This window comes from Neolamprologus brichardi, chromosome 5, assembly GCF_056152115.1.
Source record: "Neolamprologus brichardi isolate AB-2024 chromosome 5, ASM5615211v1, whole genome shotgun sequence".
Lineage (NCBI taxonomy): Eukaryota > Metazoa > Chordata > Actinopteri > Cichliformes > Cichlidae > Neolamprologus > Neolamprologus brichardi.
The window spans coordinates 22,659,636-22,672,101 of NC_142108.1; the positions used below are offsets into that span (position 1 = coordinate 22,659,636).

The window sequence follows — 12,466 nt, forward strand, 5'->3', positions numbered from 1 at the left end:
ATCTCTAAGGCCAAGCCCTACATACCACGCAAGGACCTGGAGAAACTTATCCATGCTTTTGTTACATTAAGATTAGATTACTGTAATTCCCTTTATACTGGTCTCCATTCTGCCCTTGTTCACAAACTGCAGGTCGTTCAAAATGCGGCTGCGCGTCTATTAACTGGAACTGGCAGGTTTGAGTCTATTACTCCAGTTCTTTCCGACCTGCACTGGCTCCCTATTAAATTTCGTATTGATTTTAAAATCTTATTGCTCACTTTTAAAATCATAAATAACACCGCGCCCAGCTATCTTACGGATCTCCTCAGCTTTTATAGCCCTGGGAGAGTGCTTAGAACAGCAGGCCAAATGCTCCTGGTGCAACCTAGATCTCGGCTCAAGACCAGAGGTGACCGCGCATTCGCCGCTGTCGCACCCTACCTCTGGAATAACCTCCCTCTAGCTATTCAGGCGTCTGATTCAATTCAATCTTTTAAATCTCGATTAAAAACTTATTTGTTTAGCCTTGCTTTCCCCGCCTCCTAGAGCCCGCATTTTTAGTGTACTGTAAGTTATCTTTTTCGCTTTATTAATGTTTATAGTGTTTTAACTTTTATCCTTTCGGGTTGTGCCTACTATGCCTGGTGTATTATTGGTTAGTTATGTCACCTGCCTGTTAGTGTATTTTATTTGTATTTTGTATTTTGTATTTGTATTTATTATTGCTCTTAACTCGTTCTGTGAAGCACTTTGGCATACCTGTGGTTTTTTAAATGTGCTATATAAATAAAATTGTATTGTATTCTGTCACAACAAAAACCTTGGCTTGGGCTTAATGTACCTTTTTTTCACAAGCACACACTTTACTTTATACACTAGAAGTGGGAGATTGAAGGATATCATTTCATTTTTTTACATCCACTCCCACTTATATTAGTTATTTACTTGGTGCACACACATATTGTCTACATAGGATTCCTGCAAAGGCGCATGTGCCTTTTAAGTTATCTCCAAACACTAATGGCATGGTGCTCTAAACCACTCAGCTTAATACTGTATCTTAGACATCTTAATATTCAGTAACAGACCAGAAGCTCTCATGTTGTTTGGTTTTGAATTATCAGAATTCATTATATTCTGAATTCTCAGGGATACCCACAGACAGATGAACAAATAGCTTTAGATGGCTTACATATCTGTAACTACATCTGAAGTAGAGCCCTAGAGAATCAACCACTTTTCTTAGAGAGACACAATAATTTATGTGAACACACATGACAAGTATCAACTAATCAGAGAGAGAGAGTAGATTCGAATAAACCAGCCAGATCATAGTTTGCAATTGTCAGTAGCTTACACCAGCATTAGTGACCCAGCAGTCAAAGTTACTATGGCGATAGTGTTTCAAGTAACAGACAGTGAAATCTGTATCACCACTCACCACCACCCACAAGAAAAAGTTAGAACTCCAAGACATGTCAACAATGTTTAAAGACTAACAGGATCACAAGTTCCTCTACAGATCTGTATTTGTTTTATGTTCCTAGTTTTAAAAATGTGTTCGGAGATAGAAAAAAATAGGCAATTTCTGCTTTTCTTTAAAAGTACTTGATTACTGGTAAATAACCACATGTCTGTACGGGGAGTGAGACTGCACTCCTCTCACTCAACTACAAATCAAAAACTTTAAGTTTGTTGGCGTTCACAGAGTGCCCATAGAGTATAAACTGTGAACTCATTAGCAGGTTATATAAGAATTTTTCTGCTTCTCCCACTCTGTTTATAGTTGGTTACGGCTGCCACGATTAGTCGACTAGTCACGATTACGTCGACTGTCAAAATCGTCGACGACTGATTTAATAGTCGACGCGTCGTTTGAAGCTTTGTAAGATCCCAAAAGACGCAGGAATAACTAGTAGGATTTAAGAGTGTAATAACGGACTGAAACAGAAGATGGCAGCACAGCATGTACAAGGATGCCAGCTGCCGTTAAACCCCGAAGAAGAAAAAGAAGCTCTGTCCCAGAATTCATAGCGCAGCCCAGCTCAGTTTCCAACAATGGCAGCAGCTAGTTAGTTTTAATATTACTCTTATTATTCTTTCCGGGTCACAAAATAAACGTTTAACATAGTTTCAGGCGAGAATGTAGCTGTGTAAACCTCAAATATCTGCTCAGTTTATCAAGACACCACATATTTTCAAAAGTGCTCCGACGTTTTCGGAGACGTCTGTTACCCACCAGCTCGATAGCTAGCCATGGGCAAGGCTCATTAGAGCCCGTGAGAACACCGGACTCCCGGCAAATGGTTTTTAAACCCACCGCCGTCTTTCGCTACTCAGGCAAAACATACACAAGTCACGTGTCTCATGTAAATGCGTCTGGTTTTTCTTCCTTTGTCTCGTTAGGCCTGATTTGCCCCAGCTGTGTTTCCCTCCTGTTGCCCATTCCCTGATTGCTCCCTCTATGTATTTAAGCCCTGTCTTTCAGTTTGTTGGTGTCGTGATCTACCCTCATCTTGCTGTGTGTTCTGGCCGGTTTCCAGTTCAGGTTGTTGTTTTCTTCAGTTTATTATTTGTATTGTATTTATTTGTTCCTGAGTAAATCGGTTTGGCTGAGATTAAAGTTATAGTTTTTACACAGCTGAATAAACGTCAAGCAGACAACTGATTATCAGAAGTGTGAGATGTTCGAGAGTATACTCCAATGTCCTGTTATATTTTAGATAGCAAGGAGCAGACGGCTGCGTTTATTAAACTCCACCGAAACAATCTGCAAATTTCATTAAAATTTAATAAACTATCATCTTGTCTTTATTTTTAGTTAGCACATACCTTAAACACTTAAAGCTGTAAGCGAATGATCGTTATATAAGAGCAGATGCATGCTGGTTCAATAAGCTGTACGTTTTACGTCCAATGGATGCATGGTCTGATTAGTCGACTAATCGCAAAAGTAATTGGTGACTAGTCGACTATCAAAATAATCGTTTGTGGCAGCTCTATAGTTGGTCCACTCTAGACCTCATATTCATTTAAATATAAAGAAATTTGTTTTCTGACAAATTATTAAATAATTCAAAAACCTGTCAGCTGATTTGTTACAAGAGCAATGTCTTTACAACAAGTGTTGTTGGAAGAGAGATCAACTGAGAAAAATAATAACAAAACACATTTAACCAAGTATAACACATACTGGGAATGTTTGCTCACTGCTATGTATAGTGTTTGATTGTAAAGGGACCAGGCTGTGTTTGAAGTGCAAAGCAATCTGTCAAAATACTTTTCTTCTTTGCCTTTCTTTCAGTGACAGGTTCCTTGCTGTAACAGTTATGCAAATTCATTTCTGTGCAAATGATGAGTATATTCATACACAGTGAACCTTCATCATTAATAAAATAAAAAAAAAAATACATTTACGAAGCACCGACTTAGCTCTGAAATAATGTACATAGTACAATCCACTCCAGACTGGGATCAACATGTTTTTGTTTTGTTTTTTTCAATAAGATTAGACATGTTGGAACATGATCTATGAAAGCTGCAGGTCTATTGTGTACATTTTCTGAACAGAAAGTAGCTACAGTTGCCTTTATAAGAAATTTGTGCTTTGACTTTTCACCCCCCCTAACTGCTAGAAAATGGCTATGAAATCATATAAATTCCAGGGTTTTCTTCCTAAATTTTCATCCTATGAGCTGATCTTTCTGCATGTATCATACAATATGACTACAAATCGAATAGTTTGAAGAAATTAAAATTTAACCGTGGGACATGAGCACTACCTGCTAGTTTGAAAAGTTAAACTTTGGTGAGGGACATAAAAGAAAGTCTGAATTCTTGGACAACATAGTCTGTTTTGGTGAAATAATTTTGCTTTGCTCAAAAGGGATCTCCACAGTAAATGCTAAAGATGTTGGGTTACAATTTTAGATATGAAAGCCTGTAGATACACCAAGACACTGGGTAACAAGAAGTAGGAATCTTCCCACATGATTTCATTTTTTACTCATAATTAACACAGCAGGTCCTCAGGAAGAAATAAGCATGCAGGGGCTTTACCTGACTTCAATCAAGTAGAACACCTCGGGGCATATTAAAATGAAACGTGTGGGAACACGGCCCACTCAACAAAGAGCAGTTGAAAATAACTGTTCCGGATAGCAGGTTGTTACATTTTAACTACTTGTACTAACATTCTATTCATAAACTTTTAACTTTTTGCTCTTTTATCTTTTTCAGCCATCATCACAGAGCTCTACTCTCTGTAATACTAAAACCTACTCCAAGTAAAAAATAATCCAAGTAACTAAAGAGAAAAATGGGATTTTTCACAACTTAAAGGCTTTTGCAAGTGATTCATTGTGGTTTAGCTTGTATGAACTGTTTTAAGTAAGACTCTTACTGTTCCGCAAATCTTATCATGACTTGAGCAATGCCGCAAAGTGGGAAACCATAACATCCATTTTTTTGTCTTTGCTGTTTTCTTTCTCTTCTCTTTTGCCATTTTTTTTTAAAAAACACTGAGCTGGTACCAAGACTGCTTTATTTCAATATATTCATGTACAAAAAAAAAAAAAATTCAACGAGGAACAAGGAAACAAAATCACATTCTAATAAGAGATCTAACTTTCTATCAACCATGAAAAAGAAATCATTGTAATTCTCATACACACAAAAAACATGTTGTTACAAAGTACTGATGATGCGTCAGAGCAGAGAAAAACTTGGTCTTAGTCATGAGGTTCCTTGTCTGCTGTGGCCTAAGGTTCAGTGAGTAGAAACGTTCCTTTAACACACTGTTTAGTAGGAAATTGTTAGGATGCCTGGATTGTTGACCCAGAGGTTTGAGTTTACTATATTATTTATCATTTCTAGTCTTTGGTTTCTTTGTCTGTGTTCTATCTTATGGTTTACGTCTCGGTTCCCTCTGTTGCAGTGCCTGTGTGTGAGTCTGTGTTGTTTCCTGTTTTACTTTGAAAGTCTGTGTCTCATGTAAATGCGTCTGGTTTTGCTTCCTATGTCTCGTTAGGCCTGATTTGCCCGAGCTGTGTTTCCCTCCTGTTGCCCATTCCCTGATTGCTCCCTCTATGTATTTAAGCCCTGTGTTTCAGTTTGTTGGTGTCGTGATCTACCCTCATCTTGCTGTGTGTTCTGGCCGGTTTCCAGTTCAGGTTGTTGTTGTTGTTGTTGTTGTTGTTGTTGTTGTTGTTGTTGTTGTTGTTGTCGTCGTCGTCGTCGTCGTCGTCGTCGTCGTCGTCGTCGTCGTCGTTGTTGTCGTTGTCGTCGTCGTCAGTTTATTATTTGTATTTCCAGTTTTGCTAGTTCTCTGTTTACCTCCTAGCAATAAATCTGAGTCTTTCGCTACTCAGGTTAAACATACACAAGTCACTTAGACAACTTAAAAATGTTATTGTTTGGCTTTTTTTTAGTATTTTATTTGTTCCTGAGTAAATTGGTTTGGCTGAGATTAAAGTTACAGTTTTTACACAGCTGAATAAACATCAAGCAGACAACTGGTTATCAGAAGTGTTTGAGTTTACTTTCTGCCTCCGAGTGTCTGCACATTGGGTCCTCCTTACCACCACTCCTGCCTGCACACAGCCTTCACATGACAGAAATAAGCTGCAGAGCTTACCCCTGCCCTCCATGTATGCCAATTCAAGTTCACCTGAAGCATGACAGGTTTATATATTATTTATTTTGCATGTGTTTGAACTTGTGCTTTTGTCTTGAGGTTTGTTAGAGCACATTTAGACAGTTCATGATGTACTACTCCTCTTTCCCTAGTTCACTATCACTGTTTATTTCATCCACATCCTTTAAATAACACTCCCACACATTTGATCAGCAGATCAGTTTTATTTCCTTATTTAACTTCTCGGTTTTTTGAGGGTTTTTTTTTTCCCTCCAACTCCTTGTTTTTGTTCCCCAACACTGTTTGCGTTTGCCAAGCTGTCCCCTGGGTAAAACTGTCAAAAAGAAGCTTAGAAAGTAGCTTTAACTGAGTTCCTGTATTGTTGTTGTTGTTGCCTACGCTGCTGTTGACGTTCTTCAACGGTTGAGGTCACATTGTTTTTGTCACTAGGTGCATTGTTTTGGTTTTGTTTTGAGCAACTGTGGGACACACAGAACTGCCATTGTGTTGTCGTTTACAGCTGAATATTTCATAAAATAACCACAAAAAAGAATATCAAGTAATGATAATCAATGAAGAAAGTCGCATACATAAACAAAAATAAGTCTCTTATACCAATAAGGTATGAGAGATTCATTTGGGGGTTTGTATTTTAAAATATCTTATACCAGTATGAATGTACCATATTCTTTTGCGTACCCAGACCCAGACCGTACCAAAAAACTGGTGCCAGGATCGGTTGTCACTGTAACTATGGACACAGTTATCTGTAAATACAGTGTAATGCATACACACATGCACAGAGAGAGAGGCTTCCATCCTATGGCAAACACTGATCAGTTCACTTCATGGTTTTAATTGTGCAAATTGTGTTTATTTTATGTTAATTGAAATATGTTACTATACATATATACTAGGGGTGCAACGATACACAAAATTCACGGTTCGGTTCGATACTTTGGTGTCACGGTTTGATATTTTTTTCGATACAAAAAAATGTTCATGCCTTTTTAATTTGTCATTTATTAAAATTATAAATATATATTTTAACTCAAAAGTACAGTTTTTAAATTTAATGTTGCTGAAACAAAATAATAATAAAAATCTATCTGATCGAGAAATCACTCATCCTTGGAAAAGAGAGTTTATTACAGAGAAATGGCTCTTTCCAAAATATATGCTTCTTCTGGGGTATATTCTCAGCAGCATATCAAACATATCAGGTCCCCATAAGGAGAATCATGTGCTAACGGATGTCTAAATGACTCGGGTAAAGTTTGTAGCATGCGTGCTTGTTGTTTTTGTCTGCTTCCACTTGTCTTTGCACTAGGATGATGTCGGCGTAAATGTGCAGTCATATTCGTTGTGTTCCCACTAGTGCTGTCAGCGTTTATTTATATGGATACACCATAATAAAATGGGAATGGTTGGAGATATTAAAGTCCTGTTTGTGGCACATTAGTATATGTGAGGGGGCAAACTCCTCAAGATGGGTGGTGACCATGGTGGCCATTTAGAAGTCGGCCATCTTGGATACAACTTTTGTTTTTTCAATAGGAAGAGGGCCATGTGACACATCAAACTTATTGGTAATGTTACAAGAAAAACAATGGTGTGCTTGGTTTCAACATAACTTTATTCTTTCATGAGTTATTTACAAGTTTCTCTTTGTTCACAGCCATTGACATGTCGAAGGGGTTAACACGTGAGGAGCGGATCGAAATTACGTTGATATCTGGTGAACGCAGTAACCGGGTCATTGCAGCAGATTTCAATGCAAGACACCTTACGAGACCACCCATCTCCCATGCTACAGTTAGCAAACTGTGAAACTGGTTCAGTGTTGGATTTGCCAAAATGTGGACGCAAGAAAACTGTCACTAATGAAGAAACATCAGTGGCTGTCCTAGCTTCATTCAGCAAGAGCCCACAGCGTAGCACTCGCCGCATGTCACAGTAGAGTGGCATTAGTGGAACATTTCTTCGGCGGATATTAGCTACTCACAAATGGTACCCTTACAAACTCCAGCTACTGCAACATCTCAACGAGGATGACCCAGATCGGTGCACAGAATTTGCAGAATGGGCGAAACAAAAATTGGAACAGGACCCTCAGTTCACGCAGAAGATTTTGCTCAGTAATGAGGCAAACTTTTATCTGAATGGTGAAGTTAACAAACAAAACCACCGCTATTGGTCTGACACTAACCCACATTAGATGGATTCCTCCAAGACTTGGAACAACAAAAGTGATGGTTTGGTGTGGTATACGGGGTACAACGATAGTGGGTCCATTCTTTATCAATGGAAACCTCAAGGCCACTGGATATTTGAAATTGCTACATGATGATGTGTTTCCCTCTTTATGCACTGAAGCTGGCACGTTCCCTGAGTTTTTCCAGCAAGATGGTGCACCACCACATAATGGGTGCCAGGTCCGAGCATTCCTAGATGAACAGTTTCCTGGAAAGTGGATTGGTCGTCGTGGGTCCGTTGAATGGCCCCCAAGGTCTCCCGATCTGAACCCCTTAGACTTTTATCTCTGTAGTCATCTGAAGGCAATTGTCTATGGTGTGAAGATACGAGATGTGCAGCACCTGAAACTACAAATACTGGATGCCTGTGCTGGCATTTCTCCTGCGGTGTTGCTATCAGTGTGTGAAGAGTGGGAGAAGAGGGTTGCATTGACAATCCAACACAATGAGCAGCACATTGAACGCATTTTCTAAGTGGTCAGAAACTTGTAAATAACTCATGAAAGAATAAAGTTATGTTGAAACCAAGCACACCATTGTTTTTCTTGTAACATTACCAATAAGTTTGATGTGTCACATGGCCCTCTTCCTATTGAAAAAACAAAAGTTGTATCCAAGATGGTCGACTTCTAAATGGCCACCATGGTCACCACCCATCTTGAGGAGTTTGCCCCCTCACATATACTAATGTGCCATAAACAGGACTTTAATATCTCCAACCATTCCCCAGGGAATGGTTGTCAGTCTGCCCCAGGGCAGCTGTGGCTACAACTGTAGCTTGCCTCCACCAGTGTGTGACTGGGTGTGTAAAGCGCTTTGGGGTCCCTAGGGGGGACTAGTAAAAGCGCTATACAAATACAGGCCATTTACCATTCCCATTTTATTACGGTGTATCCATATAAATGGCCCACCCTATATATAAGCAGCAGTGACGCTTCTTATCTGTGCTATAAAAACATAGACTTTTTTCTTTATTGAATGCTGCTTAACAGTATCAGCTGTGGCCAGTTTTGATTCCTTACAGGATAAATAGATTTCAATAGTGACCCAGTAACAGTTGACCTGTAACTGGGTCACTTGTAAAAATATTCATAAACACTCAGTGCCTACGTATTTATGTGTAAGTTATGGTTTGCTCGTTTGAGGCCCATAGTGCGCACCATAGTCAGGGATTCTTTGCTCAGACAGAGGAATAATAGAGTACAAAAATTGATGACTGACAAAATAAAAGCATGTATGATTATTTCCATGTAACACTGAGACACAATATATGTAAAACGGGCAATGTTCCGCACATAACAAAAACAAGCTTGTACAAAACAGCCAACATGCTTTTTTTCAACACTGAATGCATAATCAGAAAACAACTTTCTCATATTTGGGAGAAGTGAAGATGGGTCCAAGATTTTCAATTACAATTCCATTAATACATTGGGAACAAAATTGTTGGGGGCATAGATAAGAACGTCAACTTGTTTCTTTTTTTTTTCATAAATTTTTTGTATTTTGTATTCTGTAGTCAGATAATTGGCTTCCATCCACTTACTGCTTCTAGTAAGTGTGAGCTGTTTGTTAATTTGTTATAATGACATGTATATATTATCTTGCTTAGTGCACTTTATGTGTATGAGTGTATCTACTGTATATAGCAACCAAGAAAAAAGTGTATTTACCTTTTTTATATGTATTATTATATTTAACAGTTTAAAAGTAAAGACTTCTTGAAATTAATATTCAATTCAATATTCATCTATAATTCTGAAAATATTTTTTGAACCAATTGTTTTGTCCACTGCATTTTTTTTAGTAATTATGGAGGAAATGGTAAACATGGCAAAACGTAATACCCCATATAGATTGTTTCAGCAAAGAAACAGTTGTCATGTCTGTCTGCATCTGTTTCTACAGTTGAGTCCCTGTAGTATTTACTGTGAGGTGCTCTGTAGTCAGCTTTTTGGGGAAGGAATTTTTGTTGTGTGGGACTGTAGCTATAGTTTTTGTTTGTTTGTTTTACAGTAAAATAAACAAACAACCCTACCTAAATCTGCCATATCTATAATGATTAGGTTACCGTTTACTGACTGTAAAATTGCAACTCAGCAAGCCCTCAAACCTAACATGTTTGAGTGGTTGGGCAAAAGGGATAAAGACTAAAATGCACCGACCTCACAGCAGAAATACTACAAAGGGCTGAATCAGTAAGTGAAGGAGAGTTCTGATGAACTGCCTAAGGGGAAGGCTGCAGTACAATACAACAATAGAACTCGGGCAAATGGCCCAGGGGCTGGAGAATGGTGAAACAAGAGACCCTAGTTGAGTAGCCTAAGGACAGCAGAGGAAGAAAACAGGTGGATTGAGCTGTTTTGTGGGCGTCCAGAATGCAGGACAGATGGGTGGTGACACTGTTGGTCTGCAGTGGAAAAGGGAAAACCTAAGCCCCATGCACAGGGCTGAACAATGTGCCGATTTCAGCTTAGTGACTACACCATGCTGCATCATCTTTGAGGAGTAAACAGTAAGTCATCTGGCTTGGGTATCTTGAATCTCAGTTGAACAGGCTTTCTAAACCTTCACAGAATGATGCTAATGCATATGCTCTACAAAACTGTGAAAGTGTGCCAAACATTCAGATCTTTCGAGGGGGAAGCTTGGTAAGATTATTTTGTTTGCGTCACTCATAAATTTTATTTGAATGGCTGAGGCACCATGTTGTAATTGGGTCTGTAGCTTTAAATAGTATATGCATGTTGGGACCACTTTAGGAAGGCAAGCAGAAGGCTAACAGCAAGACCAAGATGCCTGAGAACAGACGACAGTGAGTGGCGGTATGAAGAATGGTAGGTCAAAGGCCAGCTGGTCAAAATAAATAGGGTTGAGACAGGCAATATGGGAGCCCTGTGAAGTAGCAAGGCACTTGTTCCACACGCTAAAAAAAAGCTGACAAGCATTTTTCACACACATTTCCAGTAGAAAAAAATCAATCATGTAACTATCAAAATAGAACTGGCTATATTTTTTTAACAAGACATCTGAAGACATCTTAACATCTCAAGGACTCAAGTTGCTCCATAAAGTCGTTTAATGTGTTACAGCCCATCTGCTGTGAAAGTTAATCTTTCCTGCATTCCAATTATTTCTGAATCTGTGCTGCAAACCCAAGCATTTAAGCCTCATTCAGAAAGGATTAATATTCCAGTGGGAGGTGGACAATTAGATTTATGAGGAAAATCATGTGACCATTTGTTGCACAGAGCTCAAACTACATGATTAGTTCAGGCATTTGTTCTCTTTTTTATTTGTATTTAATCGTTATTGAAACTCATAGATTATTATTTAACACTATGGTTTAGGAATAATGTGAACTTATTCCCATACTAAATATGTATCAGTAATTATGTGAACATGAACGTAACTTAAAACTTGCTGATGGAGGGTTTATAGTTGTCATTGATTTTGGTTGCTGTCAGTTTTAGGTAGTCAGACCTAACAAAAATAAGCAAACAAGTAAAAATTAGGGTTAAAACAATGGATGGTCTTATCACCAGCACATTGGGTGTCTGAGCTGTCAAACAAGTCAATGGATGACAGGGTAGTCACTTACTGTCGTACCAGCATGTAATTTGAACACACCAAATGCCACCATATAATATGATGCTTTGAGGTCAAGGTCAATTCATCTACTTCTGTGAGACCAGTCTGGTCAGAAACTAATGATTTACTCTAAACTTCTTTGAGTGGATTTCAGGAATAATTCTGCACATTCTTTCGACAATCCCAAAGCTTTTCTTTAGATATTGGCTGCCTTGTTCTGTTTTTTCATAGTTTCATCTAAAGTAATGGGAACAAACTATATGCTTTTTGCAAACAGGTTGCTAGTAACAAAGGGTCTAAAGATACAAGTTAAAACCGACTCTTTCTTAAGTAGTTTCATACAACACTAGTTTATCACTTAAGTTAGAAACCTTTTTAATGCTTGCATAATTCATAGACCAAGGTTAGGTAGCTTAACAAAAACAAAAACAAAAACATTCCTCTGTAATGACAATGCATGAAGCTAATGTCCAAAGAAAATCTTTTTATAAAACCCTTCAGATCTGGAGAAATATTGCTCAAAACCACTTTAAAAGATTACAGAAATGTTTAGCTCTTTGGAAGCAAAATATAAAAAAATGAGGGTTGACTCAAATCTTTTCCACGGTACTGTACTTTGGTTGATATATTTTTTAAAGATCAGTAGGCCTGGCATTAAATACACTGCACATGGGCATAGTTAAGCACATTATACTGTACACTGTTTGAGTGAAAATTGAACACTGTGTGTTGCCAGTTGTAATATTAATCTTTCTAGTGCAAGTGACTGTTAATGTCTTCAAACCTTTGATGGACAGAAACAGTGTTAGCAGCTCCATCGTTGCTCAGATAAAGGAGAGGATATATTACAGCAGTGAAATTGCACCCGAGGCACAATGGCATTCTCAACTTCATTTGTCTCTAGCATCACGCGGAGAGCATGACAGGCATCCAGCAGATGGTGGCACATTGTGGTGAAGCATGTAGAGCAACCCATGATTCTAGTAACTCTCTGCGCTTCCAA

General features: G+C 38.4%; 1 protein-coding gene across 1 annotated transcript in view; it reads left to right on the forward strand.

The window, feature by feature from the left end:
• The window catches only part of LOC102783068 (sodium- and chloride-dependent taurine transporter-like), a 71,731-nt gene that overhangs the window by 3,337 nt on the left and 55,928 nt on the right, over window positions 1-12,466 (forward strand). The gene's annotated exons all lie outside the window — the stretch shown is intronic.